Source organism: Chiloscyllium plagiosum, chromosome 15, assembly GCF_004010195.1.
Source record: "Chiloscyllium plagiosum isolate BGI_BamShark_2017 chromosome 15, ASM401019v2, whole genome shotgun sequence".
In the NCBI taxonomy this organism is placed as follows: Eukaryota; Metazoa; Chordata; class Chondrichthyes; order Orectolobiformes; family Hemiscylliidae; genus Chiloscyllium; species Chiloscyllium plagiosum.
Genome location: NC_057724.1, coordinates 14,442,456 through 14,467,415, shown reverse-complemented (window position 1 = coordinate 14,467,415; position 24,960 = coordinate 14,442,456).

Sequence of the window (24,960 nt, the reverse complement as noted above, 5' to 3'; positions counted from 1 at the left end):
TCCATGTACAGGGAGGCCTTAACCTGCAGGCCCCCGCTGCCAGGAATAGTCACCCCTCTCAGGCTCGCATCCTTCCTGATGGACTCAGCAAATGGCTCTATGCAGCACACAAACAAGGCAGGAGAGAGAGGGCAACCCAGCCTGACTCCAAATCTGACTGGGAAGCTATCTAATTCCCACCCATTTATTGAGACTGCACTGACAATGTTGGCATAGAGCAGTCTGATCCAATTGCAGATTCCCTCCCCAAAGCCCATTTTGGAGGGAACATCTCTCATATACCTGTGTGATATCCTGTCAAAGGCTTTCTCCTGGTCCAGGCTGATCAGGAAGGTGTCCAACCCTCTGTCCTGCACGTAGGCGATCGTATCCCTGAGGAGTGCGAGACTCTCAGCGATCTTCCTGCCCGGTACAGCACAGGTTTGGTCAGGGTGAATCACCGACCCCAGAGCAGACCTGACCCGGTTGGCGATTACCTTTGACAGAATTTTGTAATCCACATTCGACAGTGAGATTGGTCTCCAAGTTTTGAGCTCCTCCCTCTCCCCCTTCCGCTTGTAGATGAAGGTGATGATGCCTTTCCTCATGGATTCACTCATGGTACCTGCCCGAAGCATACTGACATACACCTCCAGCAGGTCTTGGCCAATCAAGTCCCACAGAGCGGAATAGAGCTCGACCGGTAAGCCGTTGCTTCCGGGAGTTTTATTCTTTTCAAAGGACTCGAGGGCCTTGGTCAGCTCGTCCAGAGATAGCGGCTGGTCCAGCCTCTCGTGTGTTCTGTCGTCTAAGACCTCCGTGATAGAGGACAGGAACGACTGGGAGGCCGCGCTGTCATACAGACTGGCATAGAAGGATTTACTGGCATAGAAGGATTTACTGATCCTCATGACGTCAGCCTGAGATGACGTTATCGAGCCAGCTTCTTCCTTCAGGCTGCTGAGCACGGAGCTCTCTTTGTGCACCTTCTGGAAGAAGAAACGTGAGCAATAATGTGCTATAGATTAAACCACGGCACCAGAAAAACTTTAGTTTCCTTTTCTCCAGTTGCAATTCTCTGTCGGTCATCATTTGGGCCGTCATTTCTAATGGAAACATTTGGAGGGTGATGGGCAAAAAAGAGGGAACAAGGAGCTAACTCTTTCAGACAGCCGGCATACACATGATGAGCTGAATGGCTTCCTTTCAGGTGGCATAATGAAGGAGTCTTAAACCCCTGCCCTAAGCCTGTTATCCAGGTCTGTCCATTTATTTTCAAGAATTCCACTCAGAATTTACAAGTACTTTTTCATTGTCTCAATTTATTTTCTCAGCATATGGAATATTTTACAAAAAAGAACTTTTATTAGAATATGATTTGGCATTACTACTGACAAAGTACACACTAAAATAAAGATTTCTCCTCCCGCGATTGGACTTTGTCTAAAGGCACTGTGCTTACTGAATGAAGTCCTACAGGCACTAGCATTGCAGATGTTGTCATTGCTAAGCCTATGTTCTATTCTCATTCAACATGTACAAAAGGTGTGCTTTATTACAGTTTGAATGAGATGAAAAAATGGCACTGTTTGCTCTGTTAATACATTATCCTATTTATCCTAACGGGAAGATCACACACCCTTTTCTGTCAGCGTGTCTCCCTTTATAAATTACCTCTCTTGAACCTCATGAAATATTACTGATTGGATTGCTGGATTACTTTAACATGTACTGACAGGCAATTTGCCTGAGGAAGGAATGTAGAAGCAGATGCTAGGAATCGAGCTGTGCGGTCCTATTTGTCAAATCAAATGGGTAGATAGCATGTGATGCAACTTCCTGATCCCCTCATTCATCTGCCAGGTGAATTTATTTAGATTATCTACAGTATGGAAACAGGTCCTTCGACCCAACAAGTCCACACCGACCCTCCGAAGAGCAACCCACCCGTTGTTCCGTTGAAATTCTGACTGACACTTTAATCCATCTCCATCTGACTGAGGGGCAACAGTAGTGCTCAGTGAACAGAGCCTTTAACTAAGGACAAGAGCACTTATAGAGTGAAAGTTAGTTGTAGCTGATATGGCATCCTATTCCAATTCCAGATTCAGTGAGGTGCTAGATCTAACTGAAGGAATTCAGGCCAGGAAGCAGGTGTACGGATAAATGGTGGCCCAAATGATGACCGACATAGAATTGCAACTGGAGAAAAGGAAACTAAAGTTTTTCTGGTGCCGTGGCTTAATTTATAGCACATTACAAGACATGCGAATAGTCTCCAGTAATAAAATAGAAAAACTTGAATTTATATAGTGACTTCCAAAAATGTTGGACAACACAAAGTGAAATGAAGTACTTTTGAAATGTGACCACACAGTCATAGAGTCACGCAGCACAGAAACAGTCCCTTTGGTCCAACCAGTCCATCCCAAACTAAACTAATCCCACCTGCCTGCTCCTGGCCCATATCTCTCCAAACCTTTCCTATTCACGCGTTTGTCCCAATGTCTCTTAAAATGTGTAACTGGCCCCACGACCACCACTTCCTCCGGAATTTCATTCCACACAAACCATCCTCTGTGTAAAAACGTTGTCCACGTGTCTTCCTTAAATCCCTCTCCTCTCACCTCTCTTGTATTTTCTCCTTTCCTACAGATTTCTGACTTATGGAGACTAATTACTCACTGCTGCCAATCACCTCTTCCTGTTGCTATCCAAGTACAATGTCCAGGCTTTCATCAGATTTTGTGTGGGCTTTTGCCTTCTGTCTTTCAGTGCCCAGGACACCTTGAAGTCCTTCAGTACTTGGGTCTTACAGTCACTGAGCTTCACTTTGGATATGATCCCCACTCCTGCATTGGGATCACTGGCCTGGCCTTGTGGTTTATAGTTGCTGGCCTTGGGCTTTATCATCACTGGTCTTCAATGAAGGCACTTACTGCCTGTCTTCAATTTTATGGCTGTGGTCACTGTTGCTATCATGTAGTAATGTGAGGTTTATGGCCTTATGAGTGAACAGGGACAGATTTTATTAGCTATAACTATATACAGAGGATGATAAGTGAAGACATCTTACTTGGAGCACTAGCCCAGGTCCCAGTTCCATGTGACTTGACATCACTACAAAATAGTTCCTTTTGTATATACTCCATGGCAATAACCAGAATAAAAGTATAATAAGCTTTGCGTCGGCCAGAGTTTAACAGAGTAAGAGGTGACTTGATTGAACTATATATGTGAGAAGCCCAAAAAGGCCCATGGGGAATCAGTAATTAATCTCCCTGAGGAGTTAGCTGGGTATGTGCTCCCTTGGTAACAGGCAATGGCCTATCCAGCTGGAACTCATCGCCTGAGCCCCTGGTAAAGCAGACCCAAGGAGGTGTCTGTCCCAGGCTAAAACTAGCCTACAAATGCCAAAAGTAGTGGCTCAATTAATAATTTACAAGGATGTTGCCAGGATGGGAGGGTTTGAGTTATAAGGAGATGCTGCATAGGCTGGGACTTCTTCCCCAGAAGCGTCGGACGCTGAGGGGTCATCTTATGGAGGTTCATTAAATCATGAGGGGAATAGATGAGGTGAATTGCAAAGATCTTTTCCCTAAGGTAGGGGAGTCAAAAACTAGAGGGCACAGTTTTAAGCTGAGAACGGAAAAATTTGAAAGAGACCTGAGGGGCAATGTTTTCACATAGAGGGTGGTGTGTGTATGGAGTGAGCCTCCAGAGGAAGTGATGGACACAAAAAAAAACTGCAGATGCTGAAATCCAAAGTAGACAGGCAGAAAGTTGGAAGAACACAACAAGCAGGCAGCATCAGGAGGTAGAGTAGTCAATGTTTCTGGTGTAACCTATCTTCAGCACTGGGGGTGGGTGTAGGAGGAGCTGCAGATTAAGAAGGTGGTGGTGACAGGGTGGTGAAGTGGGGATAGTTGAAGACAGGCAGAGGGTACGACCTTGTTGGTCAATGGGAGGAATGATTCCTGTTGGTGGCTGGGTGGAGTGGAAGGGAGGGGGAGGGGCTGGGAAAGGAGACAGGGGATGGAAAGGGAGGTTGTTTGAAAATGGAAACTTCAATGTTGAGTCCTCCGGGCTCTAGGTTGCCTAGGCGGAAGATGAGGCGTTGTTCCTCCAATTTGCAGTTCGGTTTGGGATGCATCTTCCTCATTTGCCTTCATTGGAGAGAACATTGAGCATAGCAGTTGGGATGCTATGTTGCTGTTGTACAGGACATTGGTGAGGCCACTTTTAGAATATTGCATACAATTCTGGTCACACATCAATAGGAATGACGTTGCTCAACTTGAAGGGATGCAGAAAAGATTTGCAAGGATGGTGACCGGACTTGAGAGTTTGAATTATAGGGAGAGGCCGATAGACTGGGGCTTTTCTTCCTTGGAGGCAAAGAGGTTACCTTACAGAGGCCTATAAAATCCTGACGGGCATGGATAGGGTGTCCAGCCAAAGTCTTTTTCTCAGGGTGGGCAAGTCCAAAACTTGAGGGCATAGGTTTAGGGTGAGAGTGGAAAGATTTAAAGGGGACCTGAAGGGTAACTTCGTCACATCAAGGCTGGTGCGTGTATGGAATGAGCTGCCAGAGGAAGCGGGGGGCGGGTGGATACGATGACAACATTTAAAAGGCATCCTGAATTGGTATTAGAATAGGAAGGCTTTAAATGCTGGTGAATGGGACTTGATCAGAGTTGGATGACTGGTCAGCACAGATGAGTTGGACCGAAGTGTCTGTTTCCATGCTGTATGGCTCTATGATCCTAACTGATCACTGAGGTTGACAAACAGAAGTCTCATTTAGTTAATGATACCATGACTGGCTTAAAGAATTATTACTTTAGACAAAGAGTAAGATTGAGACAAAATTAAATCTTAAAACTAATACATTTTTTCCTGAGAAAGTTGGATTGCAAATATGAATACATTCTGAATGCAGACAGAGGCGGAAATGAGAGCTAAAAGTGACATAAATTTCTTACAAGAAAGACAAATTTTTTCTCATTTAATTCTGCTTTTGCACATTGTTGGCTGGCTTGATGAAGGATGCTACATGACTGTTGTATTGTCTTCACATTCCAGTCATGCTCTGTTTTACTGATCCAGAAGCAATGTGTGTTGGACAAAAACATTGCTCTTACAAGTTGGCAGCGTGTGAAGTTGACAACAGTTTACAATGAGCTGTTAAAAATTACAGATGTATGTTAGCATGGAAAGAGTACTCGATAGCTACTAGATTATTGAGAGTTGGAAGAAAGGGGGCATTTTCAAGATGGCAACCTTGTAACTTGTGGAATGTCACAGGGATCATGACTGGACTCACAAATATTTACAATTAATGTTAATGACTTGGATAATGGAAGTGAATGTACTCATTGAATAATACAATAGACTTGAACAGTTGAATGCTGCTACTTCTTATGGTCTTGTATAAAAACATGATTTGAACGAAACAAATAATAACACTTCTGTTTGGATTTCATCAATGTCAGATATGTCCATTCCAGTTTGCAGGCACATGTCCAGCAGGCATGAACACAATGTCTATGCCTCAGTATTCATCCATAGAGGTGCCAGTGACAACATCTCTTAGCCCATCATGCATTGCTGAAGCAGGGGAGTCACAGAAGGGTGATGTCATTGTCTTCCCTTGGACCAGAAAGATGTAGAAAAGGTCTACATGTGGCTTTATGAAGGTGTGGGCATTTCCAGTGGTATAGGGAGCCATCGACAGCACATACATGCGACTGGACTCCTAAGGCAAGTTCTACCCACAGGTTGAAGAAACACCTCACAGCGCCAGGGACCTGGGTTCAATTCCAGCCTTGGGTGACTTCTGGGTAGAGTTTATACATTCTTACCATGCCTACAAGGGTTTCTGCTGGGTTCTCCAGTTTCTTCCCACAGTTCAAATATTTGCAGGTTAGGTGGATTGACTGTGCTGAATTCAGCATAGTGTGCAGGCATGTGCAGACAAGATGGATTAGCCAGGATAAATGTGGGGTTATGGGGATAGAGCAGGGGGGAATGGGTCTGGGTTGGATGCCCTAGGGAGGGTCAGTGTAGACTTGAAAGGTCAAATGACCTCTATCTAGACTCTCGGGATTCTATGATTCTATGACTTTCAGAACTTTAATGACCAACGTTTGACCTTCTCTGGGATTTAGAACCCAAGTTCTAAAGGTATAAGTACTGCTAACCAAGAGATCATGGCCCCTCAGAAGCTGGAAGCTCTTAACTTCCTGTAGACACCATGGGGCAGTTACTACTTCTACTAATGCAGTCCCCAGAGGCACAGGATTGGAGAGGCAGAGTAAGGGTGGGATAGGGATTGAAGTGAGGGTATTGCTAGCAAGTATGCAAATAGTGGGGTCAGGTGGGTGGATGGCAGAGGCAAGATCACGTCTTGATGCCTTAGTCAGTTGGCAACAGTTTACAATGAGTTGTAGAAAATTAGAGATGTACGTTAGCATAGAAAGAACAGTCGATAACTACTGAATTGTACAGAGTTAGAATTGTCACAAAGCTGGTCCCTTTTTACTCAAAGCTGTTCCTTTTCTCAAGAATACTGTGTCCTTGATTTTTTTTCAGAGGAGTCGTAAAACCCTCCCAGTTCTGAGGTGACTAGTTTGGTACAGAGAAGAAAAAGGATTAGATTCCCTACAGTGTGGAAACAGTCCCTTCGGCCCAACAAGTCCACACCGACGTTCCGAAGAGCAACCCACCCAGACCCATTCCCCTGCATTCACCCCTGACTAATGCACCTAACACTACGGGCAATTTAGCATGGTCAATTCACCCAGCCTGCACATCTGTGGGAGGAAACTGGAGCACCCGGAGGAAACCCACGCAGACACGGGGAGAATGTGCAAACTCCACACAGACAGTCACCCAAGGCTGAAATCGAACCTGGATCCGGGTCCTGGCACTGTGAGGCAGCAGTGCTAACCAGTGAACCACCGTGCCGCCCAAATGTTGAGAGGCCTTTTCTTTATATGTATACAGATGAGACTTCAGGCCAAAGTGGTCATGTTTTAGAAGTGATCTATATAATGAAAGGGGAGTGGTCAGCTCTCTCGCTGAGCAGTTCAGTCCAGAACTAGTTAGGAGTTCAACAGTGAGCTGTGTGGAAAGAGGTTGCTAAACTCTTTCTCTTTCTGCCCTTCTAATTTCAACCTGTAAGCATTTGTTCCACTTTTACTGTTTTTTAAGGGGGGTTGCTTATTAGGACTGTTGTATATATTCAGAATAGCATCATTAAATCTAGTTTGGATAGACTGAGCTCTGTAGGAGTTCTTTATTCTGTTCGTTGTGTTATTTCATGAATAAACTTTTGTCTGTTTTAAAACCTGCTAGTCAACTTAGCTAATTTAGATTACTTACAGTGTAGAAACAGGCCTTTCGGCCCAACAAGTCCACACCGACCCTCTGAAGAGCAACCCACCCAGACCCATTCCCCTACATTTACTCCTTCACCTAACACTACAGGCAATTTAGCATGGCCAATTCACCTAACCTGCACATCTTTGGACTGTGAGAGGAAACCGCAGCACCCGGAGGAAGCCCACGCATTCACGGGGCAAACTCCACACAGACAGTTGCCTGAGGCTGGAATTGAACCTGGGTCCGGGTCCTGGCACTGTGAGGCAGCAGTGCTAACCACTGAGCCACCATGCCACCCACAACTCTGGGTAATTTTCACTATACACTTACCGAAACAAATTGCAAAATTATGGTCTGGGCTGCCTGCTTAAGAATGTTTGGAGTGGTCTGGTCTAGTCCATAACAGAATAAAAGGGGCATTTTCAGGATGGTAACCATGTAACTTGTAGAATGTCACAAGGGATCAAGGCTGGACTTACAAATATTTACAATTAATGATAACGACTTGGATAATGGAAATGAATGTACTCATTGGATAGCACAATAGACTTGAACCGCTGAACACTGTTAATTCTTTTGGTCTTATATAAAAAAAAAGTTGCTTCTGTGTAAAAATGGGACAGGGTTTGCCAGACAGACTTCAGGGGGCACGGGAAGTGCAGGTGAATCCTGAGTGATGATGAAATTCTGGTGTGATCAGAGATAATGACCTATTAATGGCTTGTTAACTTTCAGAGTTTTTCAGAAGGCCAGTCTTGACTCTGCTGTGCTGAGACGTGGGAAAGCTGGATTGTCCATGTTCAGCCGGGATTACTGCTGATGTAGCCTATGACATGGGAATGGAGTGGGAGGCAGATCCACTTACATTCCGCCTGCTCACTCTCCAACCCACAGAAGAAAATGGCTGCAATGAAGAAGTGAAACAGAAAACCTGTAGAGCTGGTTTCTGTTCCAAATTCCAGCAATGGACTATTCATCTGAGTGTTAAATCTGTCTTTACTGAGACTGGCAACTTTTTTTTTCTTTCAGGGAAGGGTTTGAGCATCAATGTCAACAAGTGTGTATTGATTTTATGTCTGCAGCTTACTGATATATTGTTAATACATTATTTGGATATTATCCTGCAATATCATATGTGCAATTATTAAAACAAATTCAAAAGGTAACATCCTTGGTAACATAATATCAACTGAACCATAGCATAAAGTACCATAACACCAATGCATATTCATGATATGTTCAAACAAGCTGCAAATTATTTAACAAGATACGCTGGATATGATTACTTCAGTTCTGGCAAAGGTGTTTACTCTGTCACACATAGAGAACCTCTCATAAACTGTATCCAAACTTTATATTTTGATTTGAATTTAATTATATTTGTTGTTATCCAAATACATAAAGAGATGTTAATTGTTGCTTGACAACCAGTAACTGTTCTGAAGAAGGATCAATGAACATGAAATGTTAACTCTACTTTCTCTCCCCACAGATGCTGCCAGACTTATAGAGTCATAGAGATGTACAGCATGGAAACAGACTCTTCGGTCCAACCTGTCCGTGCTGACCAGATATCCCAACCCAATCTAGTCCCACCTGCCAGCACCCGGTCCATATCCCTCCAAACCCTTCCTATTCATATACCCATCCAAATGCCTCTGAAATGTTGCAATTGTACCAGCCTCCACCACATCCTCTGGCAGCCCATTCCATACATGTACCACCCTCTGTGTGAAAAAGTTGCCCCTTAGGTCTCTTTTATATCTTTCCCCTCTCACCCTAAACCTATACCCTCTAGTTCTGAACTCCCCGAGCTCAGGGGAGCCTATTTATCCTATCCATGTCCCTCTGCTGAGATTCTCCAACAATTCCTGTTTTAAGTGTTTCAGATCTCTACTATTGATAGTTCTTGGTTTTATTTTTAGTGTTTCCATGCAATTGTGGGAGATATTTACTGACAAACGAGGAAATTCCTGTCATGTTGTGTTCATTTATTAAACTAGAATCAAAATCAAATTTTCAACAGGAAGTCTCCACATCAAAAACTGGGGGATCACACACCTCTCTAAATAAAGCTGTGAATAACATTGATCAAAAACAATCAAGGCACAATTTGTGTGAGTGGATGGAGCAGTTCATTTGTAGTGTTAACTTTGTGAATTGTCAGACAGTGATGTTGAATATTTACTGCAATTGAATACTAAGCAATTACAAGGTTATCAACTATAGGGATGAAACACTGTCTCAGTGCAAGTTATTCTGCTATAACGTGGGTTTCGTTAACATGAATTTGCTGTAACGCAATTGACAAATTGGGGCCACTGTTTCTAAAGTCTGAACTTTTAAAACATGTGTTGGCTGTAATGTGATTACATTGCTAACACTTTAAACACTCTTTCTAAAGTGTGATTTTTATATAATGCAGAGCTGTGCAAGAATGTAACCATTGCATTATAGAAGAACTTCCTGTAAAACATCAGCAAAAAGGATATCCTGATGTCAACATGGGAGACATCATCTGCTAAGCGCACTTGAAAGTAAATTGCTATTCCACATAGAAGCCCTATAGCACATATCAAATTCATGAATATTTAATGCAAGCTGGGGCAAAATGCAAAGCTTATTGGTAAATCCCATATTCAAATACTACCAAGAAAAAAATGTGCCACTGAATTTGATAAATCTAGTCCATTATAACTTGAAAAAAAGGTCTTGAAAGCTGTAATTTGGAAAATCTTTATGGTTAACTCATATTTCCACAGCACCTATCTTGTTTGGTCTGTATACGACAATGTTTCACATGAAATGGTTGAATATTACGGCCTGTCACTTGTTTAAAAATGAGATGTAGCTCACCATCACCTTGTCAGGGTACCTGGGCGATGCATTCCCAACATTGCCCATGTTCCTAAAACAAACTATTGCGCTTGTGTCGACATACAATCGCACATTTTGGCGGTTGACCATTCAGGGATCCTGAGTTCAATTATTCATTTGCACAATATCAGTGTTTTTCTGGCTGCCTTATATATCAAGGTTTCTTTCAAACAACACTAGCCTTTCACAGAAGGTTTGAATGTTCTCTTGGAAGATTCCTACTTCAAATAAATCAATCGGACGAAGCCAATTCTCAATAGTTAATCCATATAAATCCACATAAGAAGGTATAATCAAAATACTTTCCCTACAGGGCAATACACAAACACATGGTTATGATGCGGAAGTCGAACCCCGCTGTTAATTAAAACCAAACATCCAAAAAGCTCACTTCACCTTGCCTTGTTATCTGCTAAAAGTGTGAGTGAGTTAAAGAGAATGCCTAATTTCCATTATTTAATGAAAAGTAACAATATATTTTCCTAATTCTAACAGTGAACTCTAAACAATGACTATTTACAAGCCCCCTTTCTCTTAACTAATTACTATTTGACCCCACCTCTATAAAGATGTTGCTCCAATAACACAATTATTAAACATTAGATTAACTTAATCTCAAATCTACATGGTCTCTTATGCTGTCTTCCTTCTGGTCTTCCAATTCTGCTGCCTTCTCCCTGGGTCTTCTTCTTTCTTTTTACTGCAAATATTTTTATAGAGAAAGGTAGCTTTTGATAGATAGTGCCTTCTGAAATTTCTTTGAGAGCAACAGATTTCTTTCTTTGGATGGCTTTTGTTCTCTGGATTGACGTCAGTTGCTCTGACCAATTTTCAAAATGCCCGCATTTTTATACCCCCAGCATCATTCCCTCACATTAGTCTGATGTTGTCAATACAATAAATTCAAACTCAATTGGATTTTAGTATCCTGGGCATAATTTAAATTCATTGGTTAAATTTGAATTGTTGTCAAAACAGCAACCAAAACCCAGTTATCTATTTAACAGCCATCTGTTACATGTATCTGTTCTGGAATAGCCTATCTCTTAGCTGTTCTGTTCTGTCAGCTGCAGCTGTACTTTAAACTTACTTTAAAATTCAGAAAACATTTTTTATTTTAACATGAACATAAACACTTTGGACTTCATAACAACATGCATTACATGACTGTCATGATGATAGTTCAGAACCTTGAAGTATTTATGGACATATTGAAGTTTTGATTCCAACTTGTTTGTTTTTTCAAAGCAGATTGCCAAAACGAAAAGAAGACCAGATGTTAGCTCAGTAGCTGCCTGCAGAGTCCTGTGTGGTTATATGGAAACCCACACTTCAGGGAAATGTCAAATGGAAAAATTAAGTAGGGAGACATAACAAGTGTCGAGAATGTAGTGCTGGAAAAGCACAGCAGATCAGGCAACATCTGAGGAGTAGGAGAATCAATGTTTCGGGCATAACACTGTTATGACCCCACACTGTTCATATAGTCATGGAGATGTACAGCATGGAAACAGACCCTTCGGTCCAACCTATCCATGCCAACCAGATATCCCAACCCAATCTAGTCCCACCTGCCAGAACCCAGCCTTTCTCCCTCCAAATGCTTCCTACTCATATACCCATCCAGATGCCTTTTAAATGGGGCAATTCTCCCAGACTTCACCACTTCTGCTGGCAGTCCAATCCACACACGCACCACCCTCTGTGTGAAAATGTTGTGTCTTCGGTCTTTTTTATATCTTTCCCCTCTCTCCCCAAACTTATGCCCTCTAGTTCTGGACTCCCGCACCCCAGGGAAAATACATAGTCTATTTACCATATCTGTGCCCTTCATGATTTTACAAACCTCTATAAGGTCACCCCTCAGCCTCTGATGCTCCAGGGAAAACAGCCCTAGCCTGTTCAACACCTCCCTATGGGAGACCAGGTCCTGGGTATTTATCAACTTTTATGCATTTCAGGACGTCCAACACTTCCTCCTCTGTAATATAGACATTTTTCAAGATGTCACCATCTATTTTCCTACATTCTATATCTTCCATGTCCTTTTCCACAGTAAACCCTGATGCAGAATACTTGGTATGACTCAACATCACAAACCAGCCATTCAGCTAACTGGCTGGATACCCCTGTGTTGGAGATAAAGAATGGAAAGTTAATCTCTCACTCTGCTTGCTGCCAGGTAACCACCATTGAAAGAAACCAGGAAAGTGAATTTCAATTGACCTTGGCAAAGCTAAAAATCTTGAAATCAACTGCTCAACAACCAACATCAATGCTACCAGTACTATCCAATGTAATGGCTGCTTGTTGTACTATCTACATTTCATGAACGTCTCAGAGACTCCTTTGTGTGTATTTTTTGGAACTTCAATGTTTTTTTCTGGACTCCCTTTATATCCTAATCTGCATGTATGTGTGTTGGATTATTATTTATTCTGTTATTTAGCAATTAATGTACTCACTTTTTAACTCAAGAAAAATTGGTTTAATCAGCTCCAATTAAAACACACAATCATTTTCATTATATTTTAGCAACATATATTGCCATTACATGAGATAAAACAATTGTACATCTTTTTGAAACATTTTGATATGACTTTTAACTTTTAGTTTAACAAAGGATGCTGGGTCCTCCACCTATTTTTTTTTCTTTCTCATTGATATGCATTTATTCTGTTTATCTTAAAATATCCCTTTATATATTTGCCACTTATCTCTCTTCAACGGATCCTTAATCTAACTTGTCAGTTTGATTTAGCTAGCTTTGCTTTCATAACAAAGGCATAGAGATAGGAACCATTACAAAATTTAAGAAGTATTTAGATGAACACTTGAAATGCCACAGCATACAAGGCTATGGACCAACTACTGGGAAGTGGGAAGAGTGTAGCTTGGTGGTTGATGACCAGCTGAAACTTTATGGGCAGAAAGTCCTCTTTCTGTGCTGTAATACTCTATGATTCTATAATCACCTTTATTGGACTCTAAATTACTAGTCTTTGGCCTGCTCTTTTCTCCCAGAAACAGAGTGTCAATTCAATCCTAAAATGATGGTTGCGACCTAATGCTACCTTCACCATGAGATTTATTAATTAATCCTATTTCATTGCATAATACCCGATCTGGTATACTTTGCTCTCAAGTTAGTTTCATAGCATGCTGTTCAAAGAAAATATCCCCAAAATATTCCATGAATTCAGCATCAAGTCGGCCTTTGCCCATCTGATTTTTTCAGTCTATATGTAGATTGAATCTCTCATGATTATTGCTGTACTGTCTGACAACCTCCCATTATTTCTTCCTTAATATTCTGTCCGACCATGGGATTACTGTTAGGGAGACTGCAATATCAGTGGGATGCAGAGAGGACAATAATTGTTTCATACCGATGGGTCAGAATCCTGAAGTACTGTGGACATCTTAACCTTGAAATTCCAAAATTTTTGAAAGAGGCTGATATAGCCAAAATAGCTATGGAACTAAATTATATGGTTGTCTGAAGAGAGAGAGATCCACAGAAGTTCACACCTATGGATGCAAAGGTACAATTAAAACAAATACTTAATATAATAGTTATTTACGGCAGATCGAGCAAAGAAAATCATTTTAATGGACAAGCGAGTGAGAATTATTATGGGGCAAGATATGTGAAGATTTAAGTATCACAATAGCTTCAGAAGATGGGAGATTGGTCATGAAAGTGTTGGAATAGTATGGTGGAATAAAGAGACCTCAAAGAAAATTATCTGAAGCAGGTTCAGAGGCTGACAATGTTATGGAGGTGAAAGTGAACATTTTAGTAACAGCCGAGGATTGAAAGCTGAATTTGAAGCTCAGTGGAGTTGTACATGATCCAGCTGAAAATAATAACAATCAGGCTTTATGAATATAAAATGAAACTCAAAAGGAGTTGGGCAATACTTTATTAAGTGATGGTAAATAATTGTTTTACAAACTCGAGAGTGTTAGATAATTGTGTTCCTTACGGTTCGGTGCAAAGACAGCTGCTCTTTTTTAAATATACTTTTTGATTTGGATATTGGAATAGAAAGTAAAATTTAAAAATTTGTCAGTGATGCAACGTTGGAAGTGTGGCAGACAGTAAGGAAGGCATCAGTTGAAAGCAACAGAACTATAGTCTAGCAAAATGTGCAGGTGAAATTTAAATGATGCAAATGACAGATGGAGGAGTGTGAAGGGATGCAGTTTTGGCAGAAGGGATAGGGAGAGCCAAAGAGAGCTGGCATAGCCCTTATGGGCTGAATGGTCTCTTTCTGTACTGTTTTCACTCTATGACTTTCTAAGGGGACACATGGAGGCTAAAGTTTAAGCGTTACAGATCAGGGATGATATTGGCTTGGTCGGCAAGGGTGAAATGGCAGAGGGGATGAATCAGAGTGTAGAGTCAGCTGACCATTGCTATTGGGCTGAAGTTTGGATCACATGGTGAAAAAGCAAATTAACTGCAACAAAAATGAAGAAAGCATTTGTTTCAGACTGTTAAAACAATACAAAGGCTAGCAAATATAAGCAAGTAAACTAGAGCATTCAAAAAAAAGAGACATACATACAACAAACAAACAGAAAACACACCTGGGAATGCAGTCTGGTATACAATGTGCTTTCTGCAGAGAGAAAATAGACCAGATGAAAAGAGACGGGAAACAGAAGAAGAAACAGATTTCAGCAAGAGCCAGACTGATTGAAAAAGATAACAAGTCTGTCAGCATCGGTGGTGAAAAGACAGAGTTAACGTTTCAAGTCCAGTGACCCTTTGACAGAAGTGTTCTGAAGAAGGGTCACTAGACTCAACACATTAACTCTGCTTCTTTCTCCACCAATGCTACCAGATCTGCTGAGTTTCTCCAGAAATCTCTATTCTTAATTTTACTGAAAAAGATCAAAATGGAAGTAGGTCCCTCAGAAAACATACTGAGAGAAAGAAAGAAATGAAAGTAGAGACAGCTGATGTGTGGGTACTAGAAAGTGGACTGTCGATATCTCTATAAGTGTCTGTACTTTATTTATACATATAGCTAAATAGAAGAGAACAAATCTTCAATCAACATTACAAGAGGTCGACTTTAAATTAAACCATAATGTCAAAATTGGTCAAAATCTTATTTATTTTAGAAACTGTATTAACATTCTTGACCTGCCACTGAGTTACATTGAAAGTTTGACAAGAATGTAAGCAACACTATTAAAATCTACTTTGTAACTCTTCAGATTCCAAAACAAACAACCATATTCTAATAAACCTGTGGTCTGCAAAATGTTTGCATGGGATGGTGGCCAGATATTGCAGGTGCTGTTTCATATTCAAAAACAAAATTTTTGGTTGATTTTTTTAATGTGAGAAGAAATTGTGTATTGGCTGGAAACTTCCAAATCCATGTGTGATATAGGCCATGGTAAGAAAGTTGGGGAAATAAAAACAGGTGAGAAAATTCTTAACATGAAGAACGAGAGGAACCAGAGTGTTGAATAGTGAAATGAGATTCTCACTAGCAAATGGCAAGAAGCCTACATATTCATATCTCATTATTACTTAATCTTATTTTATTTATAGAATAGAATTTATAAAATTCCAAGAGTGTGGAAACAAGCCCTCCGGCCCAATAAGTCCACACCGACCTTCCAAAGAATAAGCCACCCAGACCCATTCCCCTATAATTACCCCTGACTAATGCACCTAATCCTTGAACACTATAGGCAATTTAGCATGGCCAATTCACCTAACTTGCACGCCTTTGGATTGTTGGAGGAAATTGGAGAACCCAGAGGAAACCCATGCAGACACAGGGAGAATGTGCAAACTCCGCAGAGACAGTTGTCCAAGGCTGGAATTGAACCTGGGTTCCTAGAGCTGTGAGGCAGCAGTGCTAACCACTGAGCCACCGTGCCACCCCAAACTACATTAATACACAGTTTCCCATTCTCACAACAGCTGAATAGTAACTAGACGCAAAATCCTTGAAAATCTGAGCAGTTACCCGGTGACTCCAACTCTCCATTTGTTGCTCTGGATCTCCAACTTGGATACCTAGCTCCAATATCTCACCCCAGAGAAGCCACATGCATCCCATACCCATGGACATTAGCTTCCCACATGTACTATATTCAGGACATCATTACTGCACATCTCCAATCCATTTCCAGTACACATTCACTTCACTGCTACATTTTGGGATGCACTGACACTTTCCATCGTATTGCTGCTCTCTTGACAGCAGGATGAATCTTAGGGCAGCTTGCTAACTCTCCTAGCAGTCACTCACTTTGGACCTATTTGAATGCTCAGAGCTTTGCCTCTCAGCCTGACCAGAATGAATCCAAGGACTTCTCTCTTGCTTTATCTTTTAGTACAGAAACAAAGCTGGACATATTGGAATGATTGTTTAAGGGGAGGGTGGACATGTTCTTCTCTGGCGCCATGCTATTTCAATCTCACAACTTAACCATGAGGCAGGCACATATGCACTGCATGTGCTTCAAATAAATGTCCACATCTCAAAAGCTTAGGGAGTACTCCTCAGTCAAGTCGGAGGGCGGAGAGAGGCTTCAGTCAGAGGGCCCTGACCCAGTAAGCAAGTGCACTCTCCAATATCATCCAGGGGCTTGAACACGGTAGGTTGACTGCTCAGGCTTGTCATGGTTACTGTGCCTGTACCTCTGTAGTTTGGGGAGTGAGCCATGGTCCATCTTCCGGCTCCAATGTAACCCACTCAGGGGGATGAAGGAGCAGTACAGATATGAGGCAGGGGTCACTGTTTGGGGCTGCCAACCTAACTCTTTCAAGGGGTGGACTATTTTCAGTCAAGGGGTGGTCTCCCTAAAATGTCAAAGTGGGGGGAAGATGGTGGTTCTCAGGATTCACTACTGCATGAGGGAGGCTGGGGAATGTAATATCTTACAGATCATGGAAAGTGGCCATTTTTCATATGGTAATGCATTTACACAGACGTGTCACCTGTCGGTCTTACATGGTACTCTTCTTTCTTTCTTTCCCACCATGTTGTGTGAGTATGTGTGTGTGTGTCGGAGTGGCGGGGAATGGGCTGTTCCACATTGGTCTTGGCGTTTTGGTCGGGGAGCCCTGGGGGCACTGGTATCTGGAGGGCCCAGACATGTTGAGTGTATCCTGCCCTGAGGCAGAAACACTCTTCTCTGTTTGACCTCACATACTGCTGAAAGTGGCAGCAAGGTAAGGGTGGAAGGACTGGCCACCACTGGAGTGTCTGGAATAGAGTCTTCTCCAGTCAGTCACCTTACAAGAAAGGGGCACGGGGAGTGGGCTAAAGGTCTGTCACCACATACACCGACTTCATTGGTTTGCCTGTCAATGTGGAGGACTCGAATGGTAAAGAGTAGGTCTGTATGACTTTATCCACTCACTTTCATCCTGTCAATCTCCCCACACTCTAATCCCTGCATGCACTCTGTGCTGAAGACTCACTCACTCACCACCTATTCCCCCAACTGCAACAGAACTAATAGCTGTGCCACCCACATTTATCTCACTCACTATCTCCCTTTGTCTCATTGCAGCAGACGTGTCACCTGTCGGTCTTACATGGTACTCTTCTTTCTTTCTTTCCCACTATGTTGTGTGTGTGTGTGTGTGTGTCGGGGTGGCGGGGAATGGGCTGTTCCACATTGGTCTTGGCGTTTTGGTTGGGGAGCCCTGGGGGCACTGGTATCCGGAGGGCCCAGACATGTTGAGTGTATCCTGCCCTGAGGATATCAGTATTTAGCAGTTTACTATTGAAACTTGCTATAGAATACTGCTGTAAGTGTTCTCTTAGGGCCAGAAGGGCTGGGAAAGTTGGACTGCCTGACATTCATCCCCTCAGCCTCAATGAAGACAGGATTTTAGCCATCACCAGTTAGGATTGGTGGGGTGAAAAGTAAACTGGATCTGGCTTGAATTCCAGAGACAAGAAAAAAACTCCAGATACTGGAATCCAAAGTAGATAGGCAGCAGCTTTTGGAAATGGAGAGTTCAAGAGAGGGGAGGGAAGTGTCCGAGATGGACCAAGTGAATTTGAGGGGAAGTTGTTTTTGGAAATCAAGATGTCAAGAAAGGAGAGAGAGCAGCGTCCAATGGTAGTGCAATCCTGCAGCCTTTGTGTTAAGCTGCCCAAAGCTCCTGACAAACATGTCTGCTGCTGAAGGGGTATGAATGCCTGGCATGCTCTGTTCCACTCCTCTGTAACCTCTGTGGCTATGTTGGGTACCTGATCTTTGGCAGTACTCCAAGTGCCAATGGCCTGGGGTGCTTCTCCCTCAACCAGCTGTTTTGGGGGGGTGGGTTGCAATGTGGCAGTGATGTGCTGAACAGTAATTGCTCTCGATTCTAATCTAGCTAACAGTCCCACCGGGTTGCTAGTATCTAAACCAGTGGGGAATGCAATAGGCTGACTTATCAGCGCATCCCCTGAGGCATTATGTCTCTTCCTCAGAGCTGGAGGAGGAGATAGGGCACTGTCTTTTCCATGGAGATTGTGCGAATACCAATCTTTTCTGCAGGAGACAAATGCACTGCGAAATGAGGGTTAGAAGTTCTGGCACGTCAAGAATACATTCATAGTGGGTTAATGGGAGAGGAGCATAGCAATGCACAATACTGGATGGCTGGAACGTGAATATTTTAGCATCACCAATCCTAACTGGTGATGGCTAAAATCCTGTCTTCATTGAGGCTGAGGGGATGAATGTCAGGCAGTCCAACTTTCCCGGCCCTTCCAGGCCTGTGATGGGCTATCGTCTGCTGCAATGAGACAAAGGGAGGTATTGAGTGAGATAAATGTGGGTGGCACAGCTATTGGTTCTGTTGCAGTTGGGGGAATAGGTGGTGAGTGAGTCTTCAGCACAGAGTGCATGCAGGGATTAGAGTGTGGGGAGATTGACAGGATGAAAGTGAGTGGATGAAGTCATTATTGGCAACAGTGAGAGTGGTTTTGCAGGAGGTGTGTCTAATAAGATCATAAGACCACAAGACAGAGGAGCAGAAATTAGACCATTCAACCAATTGAGTCTGCTCCGCCATTCAAGCATGGCTGATAAGTTTCTCAAAACCATTCTTCCAATTTCTCCTTGTAACCATTGATTTACTTCATACTCAAGAACCTTTCCATCTCAATCCTAAATGTACTCAGTGACCTGGCCTCCACAGCCCTCTGTGGCAATGCGTTCCATAGCTTCACCACTCTCTGGTTGAAGAAGCTTCTCCTTGTCTCTGTTCTAAAAGATATCCCCTTTAATCTAAGGTTATGCCCTCAGGAACTAGTCGTTCCTACCCAGAGAAACATCTTCCTAAAACCTACTCTCTCAAGGCCATTCAATATTCTGTATCTTTCAATTAGATCACTTTCCCCACCCTTCTAAAGTGCATCAAGTATAAACACGTAGTCCTTAAAGATTCCTCATATGTTAAGCTTTTCATTTCTGGGACCATTCTCATAAACTTGGTCTGAACATGCTCCAGGGCCAAACACAGAGATCAAGTGAATATGATCAAGCAAAAATAAGATGGGGTGGCACTTACCCAGGTGAATGGATAAGGTCACTGGCTTTCTCTCTAAACTGCTGGGCAATCCTCCTAAAAATTAAGACTACGTTGACCTGGGTGGCAACGTGAGATCATGTGGGCGGGATTTGGTGTCGAAGCCTCATCTCCAAGTCCTGGGGGAATTTGATGGCCCTCCTCTGCACTACCATGAATGTTAGGATCTTAAGATCAGAAGACCATAAGCGATAAGAGCAGAAATAGGCAATTCAGCCCATCAAGTCTTCTCGAGTCTCAATGAGATAATGGCTGATAACTCTGGATTCCTTTACTGATTAAATATCGATTTATCTCAGCCTTGAGTAGTTAACTTGACCCATCCTGAGCAGCTGTGTGCAGTAAAGAATTCCACAGATTCTCCGAGAGAAGAAATCCCTTCTCATCTCAGTCTTGAACCCCTTATTCTGAGATCATGCCCTCCGATCCTAGACTTTGCCACAAGGGAAAACAACCTTTCCACATCTAACCTGTCAAATCCCTGATGAATCTTCTATGCTTCAAGAAGTTGTCTCTCATTCTTCAAAATTCCAGTGAGTGCAGCGCCAATCTTAACAAACATTCCTAATAAACCTATCCATACATATCTGGGGTATCAGCTGAGGAAGCCTTCTCTGGGATTCGTCCAATGACAGCATATCTTTCCTTAAATAAAGAGTCCAAAAGTGTTCAAAGTATTCCAGCTATTGTCTGACTAGTGTCTTGTATAGCTTTAGCAAAACCTCCCTGCTTTCATACACCATTTCCTTCGGACAAAAGCAACATTCCATTTGCCTCCAGTTGCCTGACTTCAAAGCAGGGCACCAACTTTCCATGTCTGGGGCAAAAGAAAATAAGTTTAGACCAGCCCTGGACTGACTGTGCTTGACTGGGTGCACAGCCACCTTTCAAATATGATGCTGGCACCAGGAATCCAAGCCAGAACAAGTATTTCTGTCTGCAGCGAGTGGGGACATTGGATGAATGGGGAGCCATAGGGTGTGTGGTGCACGGTTAATAAGGTCACCTTGGGACGATAGTGTGGGAAAAGGTGCTAGGTCCCACAGAGAGAAACCTTCCATGAAACTCGATAAAAATGATGCAGCCAATTATTGGTAAGGTTCAGGCCTAGAACAATCTTCTTTTGCCATCTGTAAACAGCAAATTCTTGATGTATTGAGTGCAGACGGGGTCAGGTGGTCATGCATGGGATTCCACTTTAGAATGCGAATTTTCTGACCTGTAAAGTCAACATAGTCTCAGTCTCTCATTCATAAGAGCTGACTGAGTGGTGATGGTTTAACCTAAGGGACGCTGAGTTTCAGGCAAGAACTTGCATGGTGACCTCAGCTGGTTCAAGAATTGAATCCAGAGTGGTGGCATCACAAAGCAAAGATCCAGCCAATTGTGTTAACCTATCCCTGCTTAATGAAATGAGTACATAAAGGTTCATGGGAATCATTGAAAATGAAAATCAATGTAAAGATTAATGAATGCACTTTATGGTTGAGGCTCGGCATGATATTGATTAGGTCACTTTTGGAATATTGTGTGCAATTCTGGTTTCCCTGCTATTCGAAGGATATTATGAAGCTTGAAAAGGTTTACAAGGATGTTGCCAGAGTTGGAGGGTTTGAGTTATAGGGAGAGTTTTCCCAGGAACTGTTTTCCCTGGAGCGTCAGAGGCTGAGGGGTAACCTTATCGATGTTTATAAAAGCATGTGGGGCATGGATAGGGTAAATAGACAAGGTCTTTCCCTTGGGGTGGGGAGAGTCCAAAACTAGAGGGCATTGGTTTAAGGTGAGAGGGGAAAGATTTAAAAGGGACCTAAGGGGCAACTTTTTCATGCAGAGGGTGGTACGTGTATGGAATGAGCTGCCAGAGGAAGTGGTGGAGGCTGGTACAATTGCAACATTTAAAAGGCATCTGGATAGGTATATGAATAGGAAGGGTTTGGAGGGATATGTGCCTAGATTAATTTAGGATATCTGGTTGGCATGGACGAGTTGGACTGACGGGTTTGTTTTCATGCTGCACATCGCCATGACTCTATGGTGAAAATTGATGTGTCAAGTTCTGTTCAAATTTAATGGAAATGTTTAGAAATTTATTTTAAATATATTATTGAACACAAATGAACCTCATATTACATAATAAGCTTCATTCCGCAATATAATTTACAGGCCATTGAGTTTCACACTAACACACTTGACATTCTGTAGAGTGAACACTGGAAGACAACGTTTTGCCTCCAATATATTTCTGAGTACTTTAACCTAAATTTGATCTTTTCAATGACTGAAGGGAGCTCTATGCAAATTACTGAGGCACGAAATTACATAAGATCTGCTAAAGTTTGCAGGAATCATGACACATACTTAACCCAGTCCTGACTCTTCTGATGCAGGCAGCTTGCCCAATTTTATGCATCCTGTTAGTCATTGTGATCATAGCTTGCAGCCAACACTATCTATGCTGCTAAGTGGCTGCACATCAGACCATGAGGTGCAAAATTTTAAAAGGAAAGAAAAAATGTTTGCCAAACTGTACTGTTGAAAGGTGCTATGCACCCGCTAAAGGTAAGGTGCTTTGATTACAGCAGATGCTGTAGTGTGTCTGAGTAAGAAGGGCATGACAGAGAAGAGGCTGAGCTTTCTGCAGTGCTGCAGACCTCAGTGCTGAAGTTGGCCAGGAGGACCAAGATCTGCTAGTAACAGGGAAGTGCCCAGACAATCATTACAAATGCATTGGGAAGAGACAATTGCTGTAGTCAATGCTGACATGGTGGCACCAAGGACTTGGGTGCAATGATGCAAGAAGCTTGTTGATCTCACATGATAGATCAAGATCAGTGAATGTTTCATAAAATATCGAAGTTAACTTCATACACTGCTGAATTCACTAATCCCATTTTAGTCAATGGTCAGCGATTACTTTCAAACATGACTCGCTCTTCCTAAAAACCAGTAACACAAATATATAAAAATTGTTTCTACTGTTTTTTGAACCAGGTCTCCATTGTTATCAGGACATAGTATTGTAATGTGACTATTTGTGATTGCAGTGCTCTGTGTTCACAAAACATCACTTTGGGTTATACTGTGTCTTCATTGAAGGGATGGTAAGATGGTCACCTTGAATGCGTGTGCTACATGGTCACATGGCGACAGCAGACCAGGATGAACATTTGTATATGATTGCATTTTAATCCAAACATGCAGCTCCTGACTTTACTAATCACACTTTGTGAATTTGCATAAATGGACAGTAAACCCAATTTAGACTCTATGGCACTCCCTCAAAGTCTGAGCTTGCCTAATACATTTTATTCTTTATTCCAGCATGATTTGTCTTTCCAATCCCTTGTGCAATTATTTCTCCTTTCTAGTGTTAAATTCTGTTCTCCCCTTTCCTCGTCCAGCCTGTTGGTTGCTGAAGTTGGTTCAACTCTACCCAACAGCTCTAGAAAACTGCCATGCACAGGCATCAGTCCCAACTTTCTTCAGATGCAACTCATCCAGCCTGTACAGGTCCCATCTTACACAGAACCAATCCTTCTGGCCTATTCATTCACCTGAATGATCGCCCTACTTCTATTCTCGCCAGTATGTGGCACTGGGAGTAATCTGGGGAATGCAACCAAAGAAGTTCTGTTTGTTAGTTTGATTCCCAGCTCCCTAAAATCTAGCTGCAAAACCTAATCCCTCTATCTAACATTATTGTTAGTACCAGTATGATTCCTGACCTCTGTCACATCACTCTTCCCCTCAAGTGCTTGCAGCTGTTATGAGGAGAGATTACATAGACTAGGACTATATTCATTGGAATTTAGAAGTATGAGGGGAGATCTTATAGGAACGCATAAAGTTATGAAGGGAATAGATAAAATAGAAGCAGGAAGGTTGTTTCCAATGGCAGGTGGAACTGGAACTGGGGGCACAGCCTCAAAATAAGGGAGAGCAGATTTAGGACTGAGTTGAGGAGAAACATCTTCACCAAAAGGGTTATAAATCTGTGGTATTCCCTGCCCAGTGAAGGAATTGAGGCTACTTCTTTAACTGTTTTTAGTGCAAAGATAGAATTTTGAGTAATAAAGGAATAAAGGGTTATGAGGAACAGGCGAGTAAGTGGATCTGAGTCCACAAAAAGATCAGCCATGAGCTTATTGAATGGTGGAGCAAGCTCGAAGGGCCAGATGTCAAGAGTGTGTGGTGCTGGAAAAGCACAGCAGGTCATGCAGCGTCCGAGGAGCGGGAGAATCGACATTTCAGGCAGGTGCCCTTCATCAGGAATCCTCAGATGCTGCACGACCTGCTGTGCTTTTCCACCACCACACACTCTTGACTCTGATCTCCAGCATCAGCAGTCTTCACTTTCTCCTCGAAGTGCCAGATGGTCTACTCCTGTTCCTAGTTCTTATGTTCTGATGTTAGCTGTTCAGTAACATCCCTGATCCTGGCACCTAAAAGATAATTTAACATCATTGAATTATTTTGCAGTCACACAAAAGCCTGTGCGCTGCCCTACTTAAAGAATCACCTATTGCCATTGTTTTCCCGATCATCTTCCTGCCACTCTATATAGTGGAGCCACTTATGGTGCCATGGACTTCGCTCTCAACATGTATTAAAAACTGAATATTGCTTGAGAGATTGAGTTACACTGAAGACTCCAGCATGAACTGCTTCCTTAGGCAGTCAATGATAATCCAATGCTTGTCTGCCTAAGTTAAAACATTCAAAAGGATAGGAATAATATCCTAAATAAATTAAAAGATAATTATGTGTATATATGGGAATAAGTGAGTTATAGAACTGGGAAGGATTGAAATAGAATTAATAGCATTTGGTGCTAACCCAAATTTGACCTGCTGTATAAATCTTTTTTTATTTTTTATCAGTATTCTTATCAATGACAGAGTTACAAAACCTTGAGAGAGGAGGAAATGTAAGTGGTGAAAGAAGGACAGCAGGTTCATAGCTCCTTGAAAGTGGAGTCGCAGGTCGATAGGATGTTTGGTATTCTTTCCTTTATTGGTCAGAGTATTGAGTACAGGAGTTGGGAGGTCATGTTGCAGCTGTACAGGACATTGGTTAGGCCACTGTTGGAATATTGCATGCAACTCTGGTCTCCTTCCTATCAGAAAGATGTTGTGAAACTTGAAAGA